The sequence below is a fragment of the Ambystoma mexicanum genome, chromosome 3q (genome assembly GCF_040938575.1).
Source record: "Ambystoma mexicanum isolate Mex_15411 chromosome 3q, UKY_AmexF1_1, whole genome shotgun sequence".
Lineage (NCBI taxonomy): Eukaryota > Metazoa > Chordata > Amphibia > Caudata > Ambystomatidae > Ambystoma > Ambystoma mexicanum.
In genome coordinates, this window is record NC_090926.1 from 109,807,079 (window position 1) to 109,831,908 (window position 24,830).

Genomic DNA, 24,830 nt, shown 5'->3' on the forward strand with positions numbered 1-24,830 from the left:
TGGGCCACTGCTTTGAAGCCATCATGCACCCACTTGCTGTTCCTGTTTACGACCTTGATGATGGCCACGGAGGTGGAACGCACCTCACGCCTACTTGCCTCCCCATCTGCAATGTATTGGTTTACAAGGTCATGCATCACCTGTTGCCAGCCCTCCATCCTTGTCATGCAGCCCTCTATGTCCCGGATCGCGGTGGAGGTGGATGGTAGATTTAATGCGGCGGGCAATACAGGGCTGTTCACAGATGGAGACCACTCTGCATGTGTGCCCTCGCCTGCAGACTCAGGCTGAGGGGTTCCCTGTGGGGTGACCTGCGGTCTTGGGGTATGCATAGCATCCTCAGACAGGGTGCCTCCCCCGAAGGTGTGCTCCAGATCATGCCCCTCTACCTCATCTCCACTATGGGGCACAGATGCTGCTACCTCCCCCACAGAACTCGTGGCAGAAGACTGCGTTCCCTCATGCTCCGAATCTACAGTTGTGGCCACGTCCTGTGTGACACTTGCTCCTGGGGTGTGGCGGCAGGTGTTGGTTGGTCCTGTGCTGGTGGCTGTGAGGATGGTGGTGCACTGGTGTGTCCCTTGCGTGCCACTCGGACGACCCAAATGCCCCTGGACGTCGATGGCCTGGCGTCATCGTCCCTGGCCCTGGCCCTTTTGGCAGGTGTGGTGGCCTGGGCGTCTGCTCCATGGTCATCACTGTCTACATCCGTGCCTGTGGGGACAAAGAGAGGCAGGGCATCAGTGATGGTAGTACTTGCATCATGCATGCATTGGTGTCTGTGCCGTTTGTGCTGCGTGGATCGTTGCATGCCTGTTGTTGTGCTATGTTGGGGGGGTGGAATTGGCATCCCTCAGGTTTTTATATGTTTGCCGTGGTGTCTGCAGTGGGGCCTGCAGGTGTGTTGTGGCTTGTGTGCAGTGTGACACATGCTGTTTATATGTGTGTTGGGTGTGTTTTGGGTATGGGTGCAGCATGCACCATGCATGTTGATATGACAGCGGTGGGGCAAACATGTAGACAGGCATTTGTGTATGTGTGAATGATGGGCCATGTATTGGCTCGCAACACTATCACATTTGTTGGCCGACATTGTACTTTGCATGTCATTTGTTTGTGGGGACACTCACCTTCACCAGCTGACGTGTAAGGACATGTGCATGGCATCATGAAATTACTGCAAGCATGATACCCCAAACAACATGTGACATGGTGCATATCAGCCTATATCATCAAACACTGGCCTACATGAATTTGGTCACATCACCTCCCACACATCCCTCATATGTGAGTACATCAGGGTCCCCCTTACTCCATCTGGGTGAGGGGTGAGTCTGATGTCAAGTTCCCTCGGTTCTGTATGTCTCACATGCCCACCACCATGGTTTGGCAAGCTGTGAACAGGCCAGATAGTTGAACATATTTTGTCAATGGCTGCCATCAGAAATATCCTGCATATGAACAATGTACAGTCTGAGCACAGATGCAATTGAAGAATTGCCCTCACAAATACCTTATTGTGCTCCCATGCAGGTGATGCAGGCTATCCCCGAAGCCGTGGCTCCTCACCCCTGTCAGGAATCCGCAGAACAGGCACGATGAGGACTACAATCGGGCTCATGCACGTACCCGTGTCGTGATAGAGCACACCTTCGGCCTGTGGCAGGCACGGTTTCGCTGCCTCAGCAGGTTGGGTGGGGCACTCCTGTACTCCTGTATGGGCCTGAGAAGGTGAGCAAGATCATCATGGTATGTGCCATGCTGCACAACATGTGGATCGGACGGAGCGTACCTCTGCCGCCTGACATTGACCAGCAACCACCGGGTGAGGATGAAGATGATGAAGGAGAAAGGGTTGCACATCAGCCAAGTGGCGATGCACATGAGGGACGTGCTGTGCGCCAGTCTGTGATAGACCAATTTTTCTAAAGTACATAGATGCAGAGTGTGCCATGGATGTGGGACTCTGGCCCCTGGGTGTGGGGGTAGATGGACACTGTGCACTGTAAACCAATGAAATCACACCCACCCAATAAGCAATTGTAACGCTCACCTGGTTCCCCCGGAGGCGCAGGTCTTGATCTGGCGAGGATACTGTCTTCAGTGTTAGGCGCAGGGTTCGTTTTGCTCCGGGACTGGGCCCCCTTCCCACCGACAGTTTAAGCTGAAGAGTGAGGTGTCTGCAAGGGTAAACCAAGGTATTAGTGTTTGGAAGGTTCGGAAAGTTCCTAGCCCCTCTCGCCCTTTCTTTCCCCGTGGAACTGGGGTGATATTGCGCTTACCTTATATAGGTAAATGCCGGGCTCTCCATCCTGCGTCTTATGCAGGGGCGCTGGATCCAGTTGCTTCACTGGATGCGAGCTCTGCCTCTTGATAGCAGAGGATTTGCTGAGAGCGAAGACGCCGTTAATGCACGAGCGTGCCTTGTAAGTATTAAAGTTCCTTTTGCCTTGTTCTCTTCTCTTTCAAAAGTCTTAAGTCTGTAAAGTCTATGTCTTTCCCTTTTCAGATGCTGTGACGATGAAGATTATCCTTCTAATGGCACGTAAGTAGAAAGACTGCACTAGCGCTGGAGAATGCTCCGTAATGTCTCTTTTGTCTTTGCAGGTGCTGAGGTGCAGCGCGAACAGATTGAAAGCGAGCATAACACAGGTAAGCAGTCTTGTAACTAAGCGTTACTAACCGATGTATCTTGCCTTACAGGTGCCGGAATGCAGCGCGAGCTGAGTTGGAACGGGCGTAACACAGGTAAGCAGAACTTGTAGTCGAATATTACTGACTGATGTTCTCTCTCTTTGCAGATGTCGGATGCCGGAAGAGAAAGGCAGAAAAAGGCGCCTTGGATGCTGCCGTTGGATTAGGTAAGTAGATTCACTGCCTTTACTTTAGCCTAACCTGTGCCTTTGTTTTGCAGGAGCTGCAGAAGACTGAAGAAGACTGAAGATTGGATTCCAGCAGGTTATTTCGTGTTCACAGGATCTGGAGCTGGAGGTTTCCTGGAGCTGATACGGTGAGCGTCCTGCTGCAGATGCAGAATAACGCGAAGCACGTGACACCAATCGGGTGTGGTTTAAATAGCCTTCTGTAGTGCTTAGGTGTCTCCTTCCACGGCCCCACCCAGGTAAGAAAAGAGTTCCAGATTTCTAAAAGAGTTCCTGTGTTCTGCTTCCAGGGAGTGGCTCCTGCTCCACCCAGACAGAAAAAGTAGTTCCAGGCAGAGAAGGATCAGGAGACCAGTTAGCTGGTAAGTAAGCAGCATGGTCTGCTACAGGTAGGTCCACCAAGCACTCTTATCCAATATGAGCCCGGCGCTTCCTGTGCCGGGACCAGTCACCATCATGAGCCTGGCCCCACTGGCGCCAGGACAAGGTCCAGAGGGTCCCTATAGGGACTGGCTGGTTCCTGGGATCAGAGTCATGGGCCTGCTTCCAAGGTCGTGGGGCAAGTCCTGACCCCTTGGAAGCAGGGATCATGACAGCACCCCCCCCTCAAGGCCCCTCCCAAGGTTGACTTCTCCGGAGGTCTTGGTTTGTTAGGAAATGTCCGATGAAATTTATTGATTAGTCGGGGAGCGTGTACATGTTCTGCAGGTTCCCAAGATCTTTCTTGGGGGCCGTTGCCTTTCCAGTCAATCAGGTAGTGTAGTTTTGATTTGGAGATCTTGGAATCCAGGATATTTTTGATTTCAAACTCAAGTTCTCCGTCAACTAGGATAGGTTCAGGAGATTTAGTCAATCGGGTTTCTGGTTGAACAGGTTTTAGTAGTGAAACATGGAAGACTGGGTGCATTTTCATGCGAGGGGGTAAATCCAACTTGACCGCTACTGGATTTATTATGGCAGTAACAGAGTAGGGTCCCAGGTATCTTGGGTTAAAGGTGCGTGGTCCCTTTAGGGGTAAATATTTGGTGGATAACCAGACTTGATCTCCTATTTGGTATTGAGGGGCTTCCTTTCGATGTTGATCTGCTCCTTTCTTGTATTGTTCCTTGGCCCTTTGAAGGTGGATAGTAGCTTCCTTGAAGGCTTGGGTGATGGTTGAATGTAGGTGGTCAACTGCTGGTGTTCCAAGATCCTGAGGTGGATCCAGGTTAGAGGTTCGAGGATGATTACCATACAAAAGAAAAAACGGGGTCTTTCCGGTTCCAGAGTGGACTGAGTTATTGTAAGCGTACTCGGCTATCCAAAGGATGTCCTTCCAAGTTCCTCCTGTCTGTTGCAGCATGCAGCGTAGGTACTGTTCCAAAGTCTGATTGGTCCTTTCGGTCTGACCATCGGTTTGTGGGTGGTGACTGGTGGAAAGCCTCACATCAATTTGAGCTAACCGACAGCAACTCCGCCAGAAGTGGGAGATGAATAGACTTCCTCTGTCTGAGATTAAAACTGAAGGAAAGCCGTGCAACCGAACGATGTTTTCAAGAAATTCTCGAGCCAGGATTGCTGCTGACGGTAACCCCTTTAGTGGGATGAAATGTGCCATTTTTGAAAATAAGTCTACGATTACCAGGATTGTATTGTATCCGGAACAGGGAGGTAAGTCGGTGATAAAGTCCATGGAAAGGGTATGCCAGGGATGAGGTGGAATTTCAAGTGGTTTTAAGAGGCCTGCTGGTTTTTCCTTAGGACTCTTGTTCTGGGCGCACACTCCACAGGACATGACAAAGTTTCTGATGTCTTTTCTCCAAGATGGCCACCAAAAGTGACGCTTGACCTTTTCCGAGGTCTTGGCCATACCCGGGTGTCCTTCCATTAAGGAGTCGTGATAACAAGAGATGACTTGAGTTTGTAAGCTGGTACAGGGTAGATAAAGTCGTTCCTTGAAGTATAATAAGTCGTTCTTTACTGTGAAGTCTTCCCCCTGAAGTTGCCATTTTTGTATGTCCGTTGGAGTTACAAGTTGTTTAACCTGGGTTTCAATTTCTTCAATGGATTGCATGCTGATCAAACCCAGGATTCTTTGTTCAGGAATAATAGGTACGAGCTCGGGGTTAACCATGTGTTCCTCTACTCCGATTCGAGAGAGGGCATCCGCTTTACCATTCTTATTGCCTGGTCGGTAGGTGATTATAAAATCAAATTCGGCAAAAAATAATGCCCAGCGAAGTTGTCTGGAGGATTGAGCTTTGGCTGATTTAAGATACTGTAGATTACGATGGTCAGTAATGACTGTGACTGTGTGTCGGGCTCCTAAGAGATAATGCCGCCAGGCCTTAAAGGCGGACTTAATAGCCAACAGTTCCTTATCGGTAATGGTGTAATTGATTTCTGGGGCTGATAATTTGCGAGACCAAAACGCCACGGGGTGCAACTGGTTGGTTTCTGGATCTCTTTGTGAAAGCACTGCTCCCATAGCAAGGCTGGAGGCATCGGTCTCGACGATGTAAAGTAGTTCCGGGCGGGGATGTTTTAAAATCGGGGCGGAGGTAAATTTAGTCTTTAGCTCCTGAAAGGCTTGTTCTGCCTCGGTAGACCATTCAAAACGTTTGTTTTTTCTGAGGAGAGCTGTAATGGGTTGGACTACCCGAGAAAAGTCTGGAATAAACCTGCGATAGAAGTTGGCGAAGCCCAACATACTTTGAACCCCTTTTACAGATGATGGTGAGGGCCACTTGATTATTGCATCTACTTTCCTCGAGTCCATGTGAACTCCGTTAGGTGACAAAATAAATCCCAGAAATTCGACCTCAGTAACATGAAAGACGCACTTCTCTAATTTTGCAAAAAGTTTGTGTTTGCGGAGCCTCTCCAGTACTGCGGTTACATGTTTTCGGTGTTCTGCCTCAGAGGACGAATAAACCAGAATGTCGTCAATGTATACAACTACACACACATCAATGAGTTCACGGAGCACGTCATTCATAAAGAACTGGAATGCGGCCGGTGCGTTACACAACCCGAAGGGCATCACTTGATACTCGAACAGTCCATACTTGGTACGAAAGGCCGTCTTCCATTCATCGCCCTCCTTTATTCGCACCAAATGGTAGGCTCCTCTGAGGTCTAACTTAGTATATATGCAGGCGTTTTTGACTTGGTCAAGTAGTTCTGGGATCAATGGCAATGGATACCTGTTCTTAATTGTAATCTGGTTCAGGGCACGGTAGTCTATACACGTTCTTAAGTCTCCCTCCTTTTTTGGCACGAAGAACAGAGCTGAGGAGGCCGGGGACTTCGAAGGACGGATGAATCCGTTAGCCAGGTACTGGTCCAAATATTGCCTTAGGTGGAGATTTTCAGGTTCAGTAAGGGCATAAATCCGACTGCACGGAGGAGTGGATCCGGGAATCAGGTCTATCTGACAGTCGTATGATCTGTGGGGAGGCAAAGAATTAGCTTGGTCTTTCCGAAAGACATCTTGGAATTCCTGGTATTCAGGAGGCAGTTGCGGACTCTCAGAAACAGTTGCAGCTAGTTTGGTGGAGAGCTGAGGGTAGCAGGTAGAAGCGCATTCTGGAAACCGGATTGTCTTTGCTCGCCAATCAATTTGAGGATTGTGTTTCTCCAACCAAGGAACTCCCAAGATGACTTGAAACTGAGGGGCCTTGATCACATCAAACACGATCTTCTCTTGATGCCCATCTTGGCTTACTAACGTTACTTCCATGGTGGTGTGAGTTACGGGTCCGGAAGCTATTTCCGTCCCATCCACGGTGGTAATGACGTCTTTCACCGTCTTTGGACAAAGAGATAGATTCATCCTGGCGGCCAGCTCACAGTCCAAGTAATTCCCGATTGCGCCACTATCAATGTATGCTTTAATGGCATGCATACGATTTGGTTGTTCAGGACTCACGAGGACCATGGGCATGATGAAATGCGAGGTCAAAGAACTGGTTTTAACGCTCGGCAAGCGGACCTCTACACTTGCCGGGCGAGGTCGTTTCCCGGCTCAGAATTCTCGGTACCTTTATCAGACGCCCCTACTATCTTCTTCTTGGGCTTCACTGGACAATCTCGAAGAAAGTGCCGTGAGTTTCCGCAATAGAGGCATAATTGCAGTTGTCTCCTCCTTTCCCTCTCCTTTTGGGTTAAAGGTCCTTTTACACCCCCTATTTGCATGGGTTCCACGGAATCAGTTCCTTTCGTAGAACTTTGCGGCCTTGAAAAAAGTCGGGTTTCAAATCTGGATCGATCGGCTTTCCGATTCTGTAGTCGATGATCCAATTGCACTACCAGATCGATATATTCGGAACAGTCTTGTGGAGGATTTACCACTTGAGCCAGAACGTCTTTTAATTCCCCACGCAGACCTCTGTAAAACAGTGTGATCCTCTTATCCTCCGGCCATCCGGTTTCCACCACTAGTCTGTTAAATGATGCAATATAAGTCAGAAGATCTTGATTGCCCTGTCGTAGTGAAAGAAGTTCATTGTCCAAGGCCTGTCCCTGATAGTGCCTTGCGAACAGTTTCTCCATACTGGCTTGGAAGTCCTGGAAGTTATGGAGAATGGGGTCATCTTGAGACACTAAAGGAACAGACCAATCTGCGGCACTGCCACTGAGATAAGAGAGCACGAAGGCCACTTTAGCCTGGTCCGTTGGAAAAGCGGCGGGTCTGCACAAAAAGTGCAAGCGACATTGATTGAAGAACACAGCAAACTTTTTTGAATCACCTGAAAAGCGTTCGGGCGGAGCCAAAGGTATATTTCCTGGTAGATTGATTTGTACCGGATTCGAGAAAGCTGGAGGAGCGTGGCCCCCACTTGGGGTTGATAGAGGAGTTTGCCCAGCTTGGGCTTGCAGCATTGTCTAGCCAAATCGTCTGTTCGCTCTTTGGAGACCACTAACTCCCTCCTTAGGGCATTTGTTTCCTGACGTGCAGCGTGTACTTCCGCCCTCAACTCCCCGAGTAATTGGGCCAACTGGTCTGTGTCTGAGGTTTCCATTGCGCCTGGGCGGGAATTTTGTGGTAGGCTTCGCGTTCTGTAACGCTCACCTGGTTCCCCCGGAGGCGCAGGTCTTGATCTGGCGAGGATACTGTCTTCAGTGTTAGGCGCAGGGTTCGTTTTGCTCCCGGACTGGGCCCCCTTCCCACCGACAGTTTAAGCTGAAGAGTGAGGTGTCTGCAAGGGTAAACCAAGGTATTAGTGTTTGGAAGGTTCGGAAAGTTCCTAGCCCCTCTCGCCCTTTCTTTCCCCGTGGAACTGGGGTGATATTGCGCTTACCTTATATAGGTAAATGCCGGGCTCTCCATCCTGCGTCTTATGCAGGGGCGCTGGATCCAGTTGCTTCACTGGATGCGAGCTCTGCCTCTTGATAGCAGAGGATTTGCTGAGAGCGAAGACGCCGTTAATGCACGAGCGTGCCTTGTAAGTATTAAAGTTCCTTTTGCCTTGTTCTCTTCTCTTTCAAAAGTCTTAAGTCTGTAAAGTCTATGTCTTTCCCTTTTCAGATGCTGTGACGATGAAGATTATCCTTCTAATAGCACGTAAGTAGAAAGACTGCACTAGCGCTGGAGAATGCTCCGTAATGTCTCTTTTGTCTTTGCAGGTGCTGAGGTGCAGCGCGAACAGATTGAAAGCGAGCATAACACAGGTAAGCAGTCTTGTAACTAAGCGTTACTAACCGATGTATCTTGCCTTACAGGTGCCGGAATGCAGCGCGAGCTGAGTTGGAACGGGCGTAACACAGGTAAGCAGAACTTGTAGTCGAATATTACTGACCGATGTTCTCTCTCTTTGCAGATGTCGGATGCCGGAAGAGAAAGGCAGAAAAAGGCGCCTTGGATGCTGCCGTTGGATTAGGTAAGTAGATTCACTGCCTTTACTTTAGCCTAACCTGTGCCTTTGTTTTGCAGGAGCTGCAGAAGACTGAAGAAGACTGAAGATTGGATTCCAGCAGGTTATTTTGTGTTCACAGGATCTGGAGCTGGAGGTTTCCTGGAGCTGACACGGTAAGCGTCCTGCTGCAGATGCAGAATAACGCGAAGCACGTGAAACCAATCGGGTGTGGTTTAAATAGCCTTCTGTAGTGCTTAGGCGTCTCCTTCCACGGCCCCACCCAGGTAAGAAAAGAGTTCCAGATTTCTAAAAGAGTTCCTGTGTTCTGCTTCCAGGGAGTGGCTCCTGCTCCACCCAGACAGAAAAAGTAGTTCCAGGCAGAGAAGGATCAGGAGACCAGTTAGCTGGTAAGTAAGTAGCATGGTCTGCTACAGGTAGGTCCACCAAGCACTCTTATCCAATATGAGCCCGGCGCTTCCTGTGCCGGGACCAGTCACCATCATGAGCCTGGCGCCACTGGCGCCAGGACAAGGTCCAGAGGGTCCCTATAGGGACTGGCTGGTTCCTGGGATCAGAGTCATGGGCCTGCTTCCAAGGTCGTGGGGCAAGTCCTGACCCCTTGGAAGCAGGGATCATGACAGCAATGTCCAGTCATGTCTTTTTTTGTACACAATGGGTGTATTAAACAGCTGATATTTACAACGTGCATAGACCCTCCATCTCACACCCCAGCTCCCTCTCCCCTGCCCCCTCCCCCCCAACATCCCCACCCACCCTTTCCTCCTACCCCCCACACCTTCACACACCCCCTCCCCCCTCCCTCCCAACATGCCCACGCACCCTCCCCCCCCCCAACACCCCCACACATGAAGTGCACTAAATGTCTCATGTTGCAATTCCAGTCAACACATGCAGGGTGCCCCTGCTACTTCTGGACCTTCTTCGGAGATGGGGGTTTCATTCCAGTGCGCTGCATGCTGCGCAGGGAGCTGCGCACAGGGCTGGTTTGCGTCGAGCTGGCAGGTGTGGCAGATGATGAGGTGGATGGTTGTGGCTCGGATGGCGCCGGACGCCGCTGTTCCAAGTTGTCCGCAATTCGGGAGAGGATCTGGGCCACTGCTTTGAATCCATCATGCACCCACTTGCTGTTCCTGTTTACGGCCTTGATGATGGCCACAGAGGTGGAACGCACCTCACGCATACTTGCCTCCCCATCTGCAATGTATTGGTTTACAAGGTCATGCATCACCTGTTGCCAGCCCTCCATCCTTGTCATGCAGCCCTCAATGTCCCGGATCGCTGTGGAGGTGGATGGTAGATTTGCTGCGGCGGGCAATACGGGGCTGTTCACAGATGGAGACCATCTACCTGACACATGCTGTTTATATGTGTGTCGGGTGTGTTTTGGGTATGGGTGCAGCATGCACCATGCATGTTGATGTGACAGTGGTGGGGCCAACATGTAGACAGGCATATGTGTATGTGTGAATGATGGGCCATGTATTGGCTCGCAACACTATCAGATTTGTTGGCCGACATTGTACTTTGCATGTCCTTTGTTTGTGGGGACACTCAGCTTCACCAGCTGATAATGGTACTCCGAACTCTGCTGCACCAACACCTTCAATTCCCTCCATGTCTATAGTGGTGTGTATGTTTGTTCCCACCCTGTGAGCTTTATGGGGGAGTGGGCCCCGCTGCCTGTTGCCTGCCCCTGACTATGATTAGCCGACAAGATATTCCTCACATGTAGGTGTAGATCATCCCACCGCTTCTTACAACCCATCACGGTGCGTGCAGTGGTTCCAACAACACTGACCCTTTGCGCCACATCCTCCCATATCTGCTTCTTACGGAGCTGTGCCGGACGCCACAAGTCTGAGCAGAAAACCACGTCTGCCTGCTCTGCTAAGGTATCAGCCACCATATTCAGCACTTCATCGCTGAATCTTGCCTTGCGCTGGCGGGGAGAGCCTTTATGTGTGGCTTTTGACATCTTCTTTGAGTTCTGTATGCTATTTTCCCAAAACAGGTCCTGTCTGGCAAGGATTGCAATGCATTGTGTTTTTAAAGATGGCGGCCTGTGCATTTCCTGTTCGGCGCGATGACGCTACTTCTGGTTCCGCTGATGACGGACCCAGTAATACCATTAGCGGTACTGCCGGCTCCGTTATTTAGGGGTGGTCAGTGGCGGAAGAGTTATTAGCACATTCCATGAGGCCAGTATCGGGGGTTTTAGGGTTGTTACTGGCATGGCGGTATGGCCGTTCCCAGCTTGCCACTACGCGCGTGCATGCACTCTCATAATCAGCCGCTATTTGCGGCATCAAGGCTACTCGGACCCGTTATTATCGCCATGCCGGTAATGACCAGATTTTACTGCGATTCTCGTAATGAGGCCCGACGTGTTTGGTGGGGGGACATGAGTCGGGGCCGGCCTGCAGGTTGCTGTCACTGGTGGGGGGACATGAGTCGGGGCCTGCCTGCAGGTTGCCGTCACTGGTGGGGGTGGAAGGACATGAGTCGGGGCCTGCCTGCGGTGTATAGTGCCATGTGGGCTGCCTGCGGGGTATGGACACGGGTGATGGGATGCCTGCAGGGCATGGTCATGGGTGATGGGCTGCCTGCGGGGCATGGTCACGTGTGTTGGGGGCTCCCCTGTGTTGTGGGCTGCCTGCAGGGTATGGACACAGGCATTGGGGAGTCCCATGTGGTGTGGGGTTTTCGCAGGGGGTATGCAAGGTCATTTTCATGCAATTTGGCTGGCGTGGGTGTCCGCAAGGGCGTTTTCATGCGATTTGACTGGGGCGAGTGGGGTACATGATTTTGCGAAGTATGCGAGGTACTTTTCACACGATTTGACTGGTGCAAGAGGGGTACGGGATTTTGTGGGTGTGCACAAAGCAATTTTCACGCGACTTCGCTGCATCGAGCGGCTATGCTCCAATTTTTCACGCAATTACGATGGAGGGGGGTTGTGTGTTGGGCCAAGGGTAGCGCAGGGCCTTTGCACCATATTGGACATTTCACTGGCTTTTTCCTGCGCAAGGGGGGTTGCTGGGGGCGTAATTGGCGCTGCTGGATGTTCACTGCCCCACGGCTGGTAATGGCTCGCGAAATCCATGAATACGCAGTGCGCGAAAAGCGCTTGCGGGACTTCTGCGCTGGATTCCATGAAGTGGCCCCATAGTGTTTGGTCTCTCATTCACTCTGCTGGGTCACACTACGGCAACCAATCATCCAGAAGGGCATTCATGTAGGCAGGCAGCCAATCAGCCTCACAGTGCATTCAGGCCATTCTCCTCCCTCCAGACACTCACAACAAGGAATGTGTATTGGGACAAGTACCCAGTCATTCAGCACTCCACACTACATTCATACCAGTTTCGGGCATGGCTGTCTCAGTCTTTGTGTCATGTGCCAGAAACCAGACACCCATAACAAGAAGTGCATATTGGTCACACACTCCATTCACCCAGGTGCCACCCCAAGAGTGTACCCACAACATACAGTCACTGGGAAGGCTACAGCCATTCTGGCCTGGACTTCCCCACAATACCATATATGGAACTTCCACCCAACAGCCAGTCAGGGGGAAGGGACAAAGTCAGGGCTTCCCAGGACTTCGGGAATACAAGGTAACAGGTAATAGAAAGCAAGAGGCCACAGGGGCCATCTTGTTTCCTATCAGGAATCAACTGATTCCAATGGTAGGGCCTGGGCATCCCAAAATGGAGGAAACTCAGAGCACATGTCTAATTCAGCATGAAGCTGCCACCAGCCCATACCCTGCACTGTGGGCCACACACAGCTGCCCAAATACATACACTAGCAGTACAGGGTGTACTACCACCCATGGGTGCCATAAGGGTATCCCAAGGTTCTGTTCACCACAACCAAAAAGAGGAAGAGCCGCACAGCCAGGAGTCCCACATGAACTCCTGCACGGAAAACAAGACAACATACATGATAAAGCAATAAAGGACAATGCATTTCCAGCATCACACTCCCAAAATCACTGAATCACAAAATAATGATGGAATACATGCGGGAGGGTTTCACAGCTCCACATTAGAAACTGGATGACATGAGTGGAACCATATGCTCGATCAAAGCTCATATGGAGAACACGGACACTCGGGTAACGGAAGTGGAGACTAGGGTATAAGACATCAAGAAAGGATCAAGGATAAGTGACATCTTGGGATCAAGGTGGAGAATCGTATGCCACAGAAACAGATGAAGACATTAAGCCATTTTACATGTGTACAGATGCAAAAGAAACACAAGCAGACAAAGTAATCTTGAGGCTAGCTTTTAGTGAGTAGATTGCGGCAAGCGCCAGTATATACCTATATGCATATGGACAAGTAAAGGATGGATGTTTCCACTACGTATTATAGCAGTGCTGGTTAGTAGCAAGAAGGCCTCATTTCTAGTGTGTCGCAGTTAAAAAGCAAATTTAATTACAAAGTGAATCTCAGCAGACGAGGCTGGGTGAGTCAAAGAAGCCAAGGTCTTATCAAACTGGAGTAGGCTGGCATTGGATACAAAATCGTGTGAAAGAACAAAACTCCTATTCAGAAGGCATGAACATAACAAGGAAGATGTCAGAGGTCTATTAAAAAATAGTATCAAATGCACTAAAGGCTCGATTTTATGGTCTCTAGTCACATGGAAGCATGAAGTTAGACGTACAAGATGGTCACACCTACGCACGAGGGCAGAGCGTGTGCTTTCACTCCCTGAATTTCTCAGAGCTAAGAACACTCTCAAGGACGAGCTCCAAAGGCTAATTGACAGTAGACCACTGAGGTGATGATGGATTGATATGCTAATTGGTGGGAAGCAATGGTTAAGGCAAGGTCAACAGCACCTGGATGGCCAGCCTGCATGCTGCTGGACGTAGATGGAAAAGTACTGACAGAGGTTAGAGTGCCAACCAATTGTAGAGGACGTTGTGTATTTAGTGACGTTCATAGTGGTCACTTTTAGGGAAGGGGTTAGTTGCCCCACCTGATGTTAAGTAACCAATCACATATTCGCACTTTTTTAGACTAGTATGGATCATATACTTATATATTCATTCAGAGCCAAGCACCCATACTCATAGGCTTTTGTAGTTTGCCGAGTAGGATGACGTTAGTACATACGTAGGTTAACGTAATTGATGATGAGTTTCTTGTATAAGATCTCAGTTTTTTACTAAGAATTTTTGAGTAAGAGGATCGAGCGATTTCGTTGATGTTCGTTATGCTCCCTGTTTTAGATCATTGATATTAAAACAGTCTTTCTTTTGCCAACTACCTGAGTCATTTGATTATTGATGTATGAATAACAATCTGCATCCCCATCCATCTCCAGTGTAATTGATACTCATCTTAAAGGGCTGGGCTATCCAGTTCAGTTGGTAGCGGAGAGGATGGTTCAGAGCCATCGACGTAAGTAAACTTTAGCGGGCCGGAAATATCGGACGACCTTTGCCATTTGGCTGAAAGGACTTGAAGCTCCTCGTAGATAGTGGTTAGTGTAATTTGAAAAAGCTTGCAAGAGCGGTGTGACGGGTCCCTCGATTTAAGACAGAATCCCCTCCCACGTCTACGAGAAGCTGATCGAACTGAAGGTTTAAGAGGCGGTAAAAGAGGCATACAATCCCGAGGGTCAGAAGACAAAAATGCAAGTGGTGAGTAAAAACTGAGCGAGTTGGCAAATGTATGGGTGATGAGTGAAGGAAAAAGTGAGTAATGGAGGGAGGCGTGTTAAAACGTAACGTGAGAATAAGAGTGTTATATAGATAGGGAATAAGATATTGGGCCTCATTACGACCCTTGCGGAAATGGAAAAATGATGGCGGAAATGCAATACCGCCATCGAACACCGCTCGTTGCGATCATGACCCGTCACCGTAAAGTACGATGCCATTAGCGACACCGCAGTGAACGGCAACGCTAACTGCACCAAGTACGCGCACGCGCGCCTTGCAAAACCGGAATCACCGCCATGGCGCAACGGTACGCGAATTCTGACCCTAGCGGACATGTACTGAACGCCATCAAGCACGTCGTAAAGTACCATTCCGCCATGGCGAGAAATACGGCAACGTGAACCAACCGTAAATGGCCCACTGAGTGCCTGTACTCCACTCCCTGGCCACATTGCACAACTCCTGGCAGGCGCAATGTACTCACACTATGCAACCAGTGAAATCCACAATTCACCCATGCATGCCAACGTAGAAAAGCATGCAGGGGCTCAAAGCGCCCCGTGAGTGGGCATCCATGTACGGCATGTCACCATAGCCGTACTGACGCAGCACAGGCATGTGAAGGTACAATACATCAAAATGAAAATCAAGAACACATGACACAAAACAACAGTAGTCCCCCATCGCTTGCCACCAGCGCAAGGCAACATCCAAAACAGCATCCTGAGGGGGATTGCACCAGCCCTGTACTCATGCCAGTAAACAAACCAACCATCAGCAGAAGCATGTACCACACAAGTTGGCAGAGTGACTGAGCAGCCAGGCTCATCCCAAGAGGGGCCGATGGGAGCTGCAGGGCACAGATGGCATCAATACAGAAGCTATTCCAATGGACATGACCCCAGTCCCCCTCCAACAAACGCACGCAAACACAGTCACCTGTGACCAGCCACATTCTGAACATCCCATCATTCCACCAATCGACCTGGCTGACAGGCACCAGTCGGCCAAAAGCCAATCCCCCGCCCCTGAACAGCACATCATGTAAACAGTCACAATGGCAGCCCCTATCCGTGACCATACTGTGCTACGTAGGCAAACGCGGCCAGTACTGTACCACACAACTCAACTCAGAAGGCGGAACACAATGCAGATCATCTCGCAATACATACCGCCACAAAGCGAAAATCGCCACATCACCTGCAAAGAACAACGCAACACGACAAATATCGGAATACAATTTAAATGCACATCCAAATGACAAAGGCCCCACAGCAATTTGCAAAATACCACCAAAACAACCATCATCACCGAGGGCTGCATCTGCAATAATTGACCAGCTTCCACTTGTGTGACGCCCTGTACCATCATGGCACACAGGGCCTACATCAACGTTCCAAAAGGCAACATGGAAGCGGCAAGAACCGCAGGTCCGTCCCATGAGGCAGGCACTAGTCGAGCTGAAAGGCCGAAATGTTGCACCTATCCACCAGTACAGCGTAAGGGCATGTGGCCCATTGGCGATCGTCCCATAAGATCGAAATGGTGCTCCACTGATTCACCCGAAGCTGCAGGAGTCGAGAGTAAAAACCATCTGGAGGAGTGGCGTAGAGATGGCATCTGCAATAGGGCAGGAGATACCTGTCACCCAAAAGAAACACAAATTAACCGATTGCATTACGGGACTCATGATGCATTACAATCTTCATTCAACACACCAAATCCACACCCATATGCATGCTAGCCCACTCCAAAGGAATATACACACCCCTAAATCAGTATCGAATCATAACGAAATCAATCGAGCTAAATACACCATTGGCAACGTCGGTTACTGTGCATGCGTCCGTCAAGATAGAACCCATGACATGGGATTAGTAACGTGCCTAGACACAAGTGTATGAAGGCGCGTCGAGACAGGGAGGATCCGACAAGGGCAGATAGACGTATGTCCCACTATGGCAGCCTTGCATCACATAGCGCAGGGGAAGGGGAGTGAATCAAAAAACCCATGTACATGGCAGACCCTAAACGGAATCATCAGTCCATGCATCCATTCATCATTCCCTCATCCCGCAATGAAAACGCATGAATATTCACTCACATAATATGTGAAACTTCCATCGCGTCTGTGCGTAATGCAGTCCGCAAAAACCACTGTGCCCCTGGCCGGATCTGTAGTGTTGTGAAGCAAGATGGATTTGGGAACGTCCTGCCTTATCGTCCACTACGCTATTGCGCATCCCATTCAATTCATATCATTCATTGCCTGCTCGTTATGGGCCATGTCCCAAGGACATTCTACAATAGAACGTTACATTTCCAGCCAGACCTGTGGGCGTATCCTCGCCGCTACTTCAAAACCCAAAATGCTGGCCTTCGAATTCCTCACTTGCAACATTACGTCGAAAAGGCTTCTGTGAACGCTTGCATTCACAATTACATCAATGTAGTGCGGCTGTGTGTCATGATGCTAACTGGCTGCAATCACAAATGGGACGCCACGCCCGTCGGTGAAGTACGTTACTGTGCTGCATGAGGGTCGGCCATCGATCGAGCCCTACATACCACTGACTCTTCACAGGTATGTAAGCGGCTGCAATCATAGCATGTGTAACAATGGGAGCATACCATGAAAATCAGTCAAAGTACATCACACTGCCATCGGGATTAGATACATGATTCCAATCCCAAGATGCCATGCGGCCAAATGCAGCCTTACGTGCGGGACGTGCTCGGCCAGAAGGGATAGCATCTGCCACAGAATCATTCAATCAGCACAGGTGGAGGCCATACAGGCCGACAGCACATATATAGCAGACCCAAACCCCTCCCACAACCACTCCCACTCCAAAATGCTACCGGCAGGACTAGCGATGTTGGGCCTGGGGGACCAGATAGCACTGCAAGTGCTACAACTACAAGAAGACGACGAACAACAACAGGTACAACAACCGGGCGCACAGGGGAGACGGAGGAGAAGGAGGAGGAGGAGGGCAAGGCAGGGTCAGCAAGGCCCACAAGCACTGCCACTACCACCACGCAGGCGGCCCGCAATCCCACGCCTCCGAGCCGATCCGTTCAACCTCACTGCTGAGCAGATCCACACCCTCTACCGTTTGGACCGGGACACCATAATCGCCATTGTGGACATGACACATGCTGACCTCGTGAGCATGATAGATAGCCCAACCGCCATCCCACCCCTACTGAAGGTGGTGTCTGCACTCCACTTCCTGGCCACAGGCACCTACCAGCACACAGTGGGACAGTTGCATGGCATTTCACAGCCACTGTTCTCACGGACACTCTTCCAAGTGCACGATGCCCTCCTGAAGCACGCCGACGACCACATCACACTACCACGCACGTACCAGGAGATTACCAACGCAAAAGTGGGATTCCATGCACTTGGCGGCATCCCGGGTTGCATTGGTGCCATCGACTGCACCCATGTTGAATTGGTTGTCCCACATGCCATGGAGGTCCAGTACCGCAACCGGAAACAATTTCATTCAATCAATGTGCAAATGGTGTGTGACTCCAACAAGATATTTACGCATTGTTGTGCCAGATTTCCAGGATCTACCCATGATTCTATGGTCCTGAGGAACACAAGAATACCACGCTACATGGAGCGACACGCAGGGCACAGATCCTGGCTACTCGGTGAGTCTCATTCCATGCATGACATCGTGGCCCATTTGATGCGTCAATGACCTTGCAGGAGGGGGGGGGGGCTACTTAGCACTATCATTCCACTGACACCCTTTATTCGTCTCATACAGGTGATGCCGGGTATCCACTGAAGAGATGGCTCCTTACACCAATCCGGAACCCACAGAACGAGCATGAGGAGGACTACAACCATGCCCACTCACGTACCCGTGTGGTCATTGAACAGGCATTCGGCCTACTGAAGGCTCGTTTCCGCAGCCTCAGCAGGTCTGGCGGGGCACTCATGTACAGCCATGAGAAGGTTTCTAAGATGGTCATGGCATGTGTCATGCTGCACAACATGTGCATACGTAGGAATGTGCCCATGCCCCCTGACGCTGTACTGCATGCACCTGAAGATGATGATGATGATGAGGGTGGGGATGTGGAGGCACCTCAAGGAGTCCATGAGGCACAGGATGCACGTGCAATCCGACAGAGCATCATAGATGCATGCTTCTAGCAACCACGCATGGTGCCTATTACACGGAAAGGGGACCTGTGGCACTGTGTGTGTGTAGTACAGGCACATTGTGGACTGTACGCCTATGAAGGCCTCGTACGCAAATATCAATGTCCACACATGTCATTGGATGATTATGAGATGCTGTATTGTTAATGTGATTTGATTTATACACCCTATGGACCCGCCACCCAGTGAAGCCCAACACACCCCCTCCACCCTACTACCTCCCCCCCCAACACCAGTGTCCAAATATGCATGCTGTCCGTGGTTGGACGCTATTGCAAGCCCCCTCTACGGGTATCAGGGGCACCCCTGCCCGTGGAGCGCAGGTTCCTGCCAGATCTGCGTTGGGGGCTGCCCTGGACGGAACTTGCCACGGATGATGTCTCTGCCTGCTCGCGTCCATGCATGTCTCTGAGGGTTTGTGAGAGCTCCGAGAGCACACGGCGCACAGCAGCAAGTTCAGCACAAACGTCTTTGGACGTCGCATGCAGTTCCCCCCTCAGGCTCTCGGTGCTTTTCTCCATTTGTGCTCTCAGGCTCTCGGTGCTTCTCTCCATTTCTCCCCTGAGGCTCTCACTACTTTTCTCTATTTGTGCCCTGAGTGTCTCGGTGGATGTTTCCATGGCTGCCCTGGAACCCCCGCATTCATTTGCATGGTCCTTGAGTAGCGTGGACACTTCCTGCTGTTGCTCGATCAGCAGGTCGAGGGACTGTTGCCTCTGCTGGGCCATGGACATTTGCGGTGGTGTGACAGGGGGGCTGCTCAACACATGTTGCCTTGGCACAGGACTTGTGGGGGTTGGCCAGTCGTCGTCTTCAGGGTGCCCCTGCGTGGTTTCGTCATGGTGTAGGGGATGGAACATGCAGGGGGATTGGGAAAGGTCATGGATGGTACCTACGTCGCCAGCACTGTTTTCCGTGTCGGAGCATGCTGGCATGACAGCTGTGTCACCTATGGTGCTGCTACCACCAGAGGCAGTGCCATCAGATACGTTCTTTGGGGGGACCTGTGGTGCTGGGGTTGTGGACTTGCTGGCTGCTGGGGTGCCTGTTGCAGTCCCCTCCAGTGTGCTGCCACTTGATTCCTGCTGCTGCCGTGTCTTGATCCTTGCACCTGAGGTGGAGGCTCTTGGGACGTTGGTCCTGGCCCTCTTTGCAGGCGTGCTGGTAGGGGTGTCCTGCAGCTCGTCGTTGGTATCGGACCCTGTGGTGGAGTAAAGAGGGGCGAGCGTTAGTTATGGGTCTGTCGGATTTGGAATGGCAACGTATCAAATGCATTGGGGTGGTACATGAGGCTGATTTGGGACTGGGCCTTGGAGGTGGTCTCATTTTCGTGTGGATTGAGGATGCATTCATTTGGCTGCCTGCAGTTAGGGGGTGCATGCTGCACATGTAGGGGTTGTTTATGGCATCTTGATTGATTTGTTTATTCATTCTGACTTTTAGAGGGCGCTGTCAGGGCAAAGTATGTATTGCACTATGGGGTCACATGGTACTGCACATGTTCGTGGTTTGTGGATTTCGCATTGTTTCTCTTGGCCAACCTACCTGATTCTCCGGATGTCGGCACTCCTTTCTCCATCCCTCCGACTCCCTCTATGCTCTCCATTCCTATGGTGGAGGCGCAGATTTCCTCCCAGGGGGTCAACTTGATGGGCGACTCTGAACCCCCCCCGGTAGCTGTGGCGATGTTCCTGTTCGCAGAAAGTATGCTGCGTACGCGGATCCGCAGGTCGTCCCACCGCTTGCGACATTGCTGTGGCGTGCGGGGTGTTGTCCCCACCGCACTTACGCGCTGTGCCACCAGGGCCCATATGGCCTTCTTGTTGGCAAGGGCCGTCCTGGTCATTTGACTGGAGAAGACGACGGCGGCATTTTCCTGGAGGGTCTCGGTGAGCACGGTCAGTTCCTCTCGGGAGAAGTGTACCTGCCGCTTGCGGTCACACGCTTTCTTGGCTACCTTTCCCATATTTATTTTTTTAACTGGGGTTGCTAACGGGTTGGGATGTGTGTCAGGGTCGGATTTTTAATGGTTGTGTTGGGATTCGGATTTTATAGTTGTGCGGCGTGCTGTTTCCCGTTCCGGCCACATGCTTTTACTTCCGTTTCCGTATATTTACGGTGGCCGTAATTTGCGGTGCCCGCTCGTTACGGTGACCGCTCATTACGGTGACCGCTAAGATGGGTGGCGGTATTGCACCTGGTGCAGCGTACGGCGGCGGTAAGGGCCGTTTTGGGGTCATTTCCGCCATCGCAGCCTTTCGGATTCCGCCATGGCGTAATGCTCGTGCCCGATGGGTCGTGATTAGCCGCACTTTGCTCCTTCGTGCAATGGCGGAAACGCTATTTACGCTGTTGCGGTCCGGTCAGTCACTTTCCGCCAGGGTCGTAATGAGGGCCATTGACTTGAGTGTGGCCAAGCAATAAAGTATTGTGAGAGAGGCCACGATAAGAGGATACGCCCTGGAAGAAATTTGAACATAGAGTCACGTAGCGGATGACATAGAAAATGGATTAGATTAAAGGCGAATCCAAAGAGGTTAGTTTACACTCTGTATGGAGTATTTTAGAGGGCAAGACTAGTCTCAAAGAGAAGATTGGAGAAGATATATCTGACCGGTCAAATTTGTCTGTTTGTTTTATGTGATTTTGAAAATGATGACGTCATAAACGGAAAAAAACTATTGATTGTTTTAAATTGAACTTAGTGGTTGTTTTCTAGCAAGATTAAAGTAAAAATTGTGATTCAAGGGATTGGAGCCTAGAGCGATTGGTGCACGCTCATATTGTATTATTTTTCTGAAACATACTTTTTAAAGTCTGTGATTGAAACAAGCAAGTGTCAAACAGATGAAAAGTAGACGAGTTGAGATTAGAGGATATTACTCCACTCATGCATCTCTGCAAGCTCTTGGCGAAACATGCACCCAAGCTTAGACAGTACAGTGCGGAATGGGTTAAAGGAACCATAGACAAAATGTTTATGCCGTGATTGCAAGAGGGTCACTATTGAGGGCAGTCCTCCACCATATGACGACATATTTGCATGCAGCATACACAGGAAAAAAGTTAGACAAGAGACTAGCTAGCTTAGAGCTTTTGAAGATGTACCAAGAGGAGCGAGATTAGCCGCCTCCTGTAGATTGAACACTTAATCTATGCAAAGACGGGGGTGAGGAGCCCTCTGCTCCCCTCTGCCCCGGCTGAAATAGAAGGCACAAACAAGAAAGGCAATTAGTTATACCTATTGAGGGAGCTCAAGGCAGCAACAGGGTATAGCAACCTGGCATATGAGTTGCCTACGCAAAGTAGTGACGAGGGTCCAGAGAAAAATACTGAGAGAGATGTAATATCTAAGGTCCCGAGATACAAAGAGAGATGCGATAAAGAGAGAACTGATTAAGCAAGTACACCTCTAGATATAGGAAGAGAAATAAAGAGATGGAAGGGACAAAGAGACAAAGCTGATAAGATAGAACTCTTACAGAACAAATGGATGGGTTGCCAGATTTTGCTTAAAATCGATGGTAAAAACATTGAGGAAGTGAGGCAAAGTGAAGATCAAGACGAGCAATGTAAAAAAGATAAAGAAAGAGATGATCGTTTGAAAGACGAAGGAGCAAAAAGGAAAGACAGACAAAGACGAGAGCAGTTATATCAAGAGGAGCTATTGAGAAAGCAAGAGAGCAGAAGAGCAAAGAAAACGTGGTAATAGACAAAGAGCAATTGATGAACATGAAAGGTTAGAATGAAAAAGAATAGAAGAGGAGGAACAAGGGAATACAAAGACGAAAGGATGAGAAGATACGCAGGGCAAACAACAGAAGGGGTATGAAGAAAAAAGAGGAAGACAGGGTAAGAGAGGAAGCAAGAAAGTGAAAGGAGCGGGATGACGACATAGAACGTAACAGAAGGCAGAGAGCATGCAATCTCGATCACCTGGAAAAAGAGATAAGGGATCCCAAACCAGAAGTAGTGAAGAGGAAGTGCCAAGTGTCATCCACACTACAGCCACCCCCTTTGTAGTACCAGGTACGTTCACGCCAAAATATGTGAAGTATGATGAACAAATAAACCAGCAGAGAGCCGCAGTCGGCCTCTGCCCACTGCCTATCAGAGTAACAGCACCTATTGAAGTACCGACACCTAAGAAAACATGGACAGTAAGGTACCCATTGAGAAAACCATATCTACAGTCCAGCCAGAATGACGGTTGTCAGAATGGAATACCCAAAGAAGCCAAGAAGATAATAAAGGAAGACGAATAGTGACGTCATAAGAAATCGGACTGACGCACATATAGAAGATATAATGACCTGAGAATGCTGACAAAGAGACGAAATACCATGGATAAGTGACATCAAGAGCCTAAGGTGAAGCAGTTGATGTCAAAATGCAGAAACTTATGCCATATGCACGATGAAGATATTCAGTTAGTTTAAACGTGTACAGATGCAAGAAACCGCAAGAAGCAAAGAAATCGTTAAGTTTGCTTATGCTTAGTAGCAAATAGATTGCGGCAAGCGCCAATTTATACATATGTATACCTCAAAAGAACTTTATAGATGAGTGTAAATCCACTACGCACATAAGCAGAATTGAACAAAGGTTACTTAACGTCTCAAGAGAAGAGTGCTGCAGCAAACAAATCGAGAATTAAGACGGAGAGAAACCCAGCTGAAGGTAACCATGCCAAGAAGCCAAGGTCGTATCGGGCTGGAATAGGCCAACAGTGGATACAATTAAAGAGAAAAAGAACAGAGTATCCTGTTCAGAAAGGTCAAGATAAGCCACAGATGGTAGAAGACTGGCAGAATTAAATCAAATACATGAAATTACATGGAGAAGAGGTTGATTTCACAGTGTCCATATCACGTGACAAGGCAGGTAGGAAGGGATGAGACTTTCACACCTACGCATGGATCCCTGCCATACCCATACTCCTTAAACTTTCTCAGGCCAAGAAGCAGACTCGAGGCCAAACTACAAAGAAGTAATTGACACATGACCACTGAGGTGATGATTGATTGTAACATAATTGGGGGGAAGCTGGGGTGCAGACAAACTCCGTGCACCTGGCTGGTTGTTCTGCATGCTGCTAGACGTAAAGGGAAAAGTATGAGTGGGGTTGATGCCAACCCAATTATAGTGGACCGTGTAATCTAGGGTCCTATAGCAAATAGAATCAATGGGACGTTGTACTTCTAGTGACGTTTATGGTGGCCATTTTGAAGGAAGGGCTTAGTTGCCCCATCTGACATTGATTATCCAATCCCCTCTCCCCGTTACCACATACAGTTATAGTACCTATGTTAAAGTTACCTTCCTATAACCAATCACGTTGCATGTTAGGTTTTTAAGATTGTGCGTCAACGATGATGAGTTTTTGATATAAATACTGTTTTTTCTGAAATGAAGTGGAGTTGAAGCGAGAAGTAAGATCGAGCAGTTGCTGATGTTCATTGTACTCCCTGTTTTTTGTACTTGTCATTATACGGACTCCCTTTGCCAAACTATTGAGTTGTCATAGTTATTTAATGCAAGAGTACAAATCTGCATCCCCATCTATCTCGAGGGTGCTGCTGCTCATCTTAAAGGGCTGTTTGGAGACCCCCGGTCAAATGGGCCAGCTGGGGTCCATCCATTTCACTAGCATGGGAGGACATAGAGGAATTCTTCCCAGAATATGAGTCATTACCAGGCCCGTCTAGAGTAAATCTAGAGGATGTGTTTGACTCTAGGAGCACTGGGGAAGCGATCGATAAAGTATATCATGAAATGAAAGCCCAGAAAGAATCAAAGGGGAAGGGAAAAAATGATCGACTCGAGAGCACTCAGTTGTACGACACAGAGGAAGCCTCATCCAGTACGAGGCAGAAGAATAACTGACTCTGAACAGAGGAGGAGAGAAGTTGCACAAGTTGGGCACAAGAAATGTCAGACAAAGACAGAGACACCTTCTGTGGGGAAGATAGAGAGGATGCATGTGGTCCTGAGGGATGTTTTTCAATGGAGAAAGAAGCCAGATGGTCTGATTTAAACACACCTATACCTAGGGTGTCAGAACTATTGACACAGTCAGAGTGACCTAAAGGGCAACTCCGTGGTGAGAGGGGAGAGTCACCACCATATGTGAGCAGATTAAGATTGCTACGAGGAAGAAGGCGATGTGGGAATATTGCCCCTGTGGTGGACAGACAAATGATGAGAGATGAGAATGA